This window comes from Protopterus annectens, chromosome 4.part0 (genome assembly GCF_019279795.1).
Source record: "Protopterus annectens isolate FY-2018-M chromosome 4.part0, PAN1.0, whole genome shotgun sequence".
In the NCBI taxonomy this organism is placed as follows: domain Eukaryota; kingdom Metazoa; phylum Chordata; order Ceratodontiformes; family Protopteridae; genus Protopterus; species Protopterus annectens.
In genome coordinates this window covers 1,966,782,627-1,966,783,346 of record NC_056733.1, presented here as the reverse complement: position 1 = coordinate 1,966,783,346, position 720 = coordinate 1,966,782,627, and positions in this window count along the sequence as shown.

Genomic DNA, 720 nt, shown 5'->3' with positions numbered 1-720 from the left:
CCAGCATGCCTTGTTCATTGTGATGACAAGATTTGGATCCCTGGAGAATGTGGCTGTGAGGGTTTACAATTCTTTATGTGCAGCATGTCCAACAGCTGTGGGTTTGACATAGCATGGTATGTTAAGCAGAGATCACCTCTGAGAACACAATACTTGGCAGAGTATAACTGGATTATTTTAAGATGGTCAGCATAGGGCATCTGGTTTAGGTCTGTGATTCATTTCATGAGGTATGTCTGCAGCCTCTCTAGTTGTTGCAGATGTCCTGTGAGGCACATACGTAATGGGCCATTGTAGTCTGTACTGGGTCTACTGAGAGATGACTACAGTGGGACAATGGACTCCTTTTCCTGGATGTAAAGCCCTTAGTGGGAAGTGTGCCACATAGGTGGGTTTCCTGACTGTTGTAGTAATGTGGTTATCAAAGGTAAGACCACTGTCTACCTGTTTAGGTGTTTAGTGTACTGCCACCTATGTGGTACTTCACAGGTACATGTCCCTTCCCAAAGGGGATAACTATATATTTCTTGGCATTGAAATTGAGGCCATGGCTCAGGCACCAAGCATGTCTTTCTGTAAGGCCTTTCTGTAGAGTATCCACATCATGTGGGGATTCAATATTGGCTCCCAGTGTGCAGTCATCTGTGGACTTTGTTTGCCAGAGTCCCTTACTGTTGGACTGTACATCAGAGCAGTAGATGCCAAACAAGGGCGGTGCCA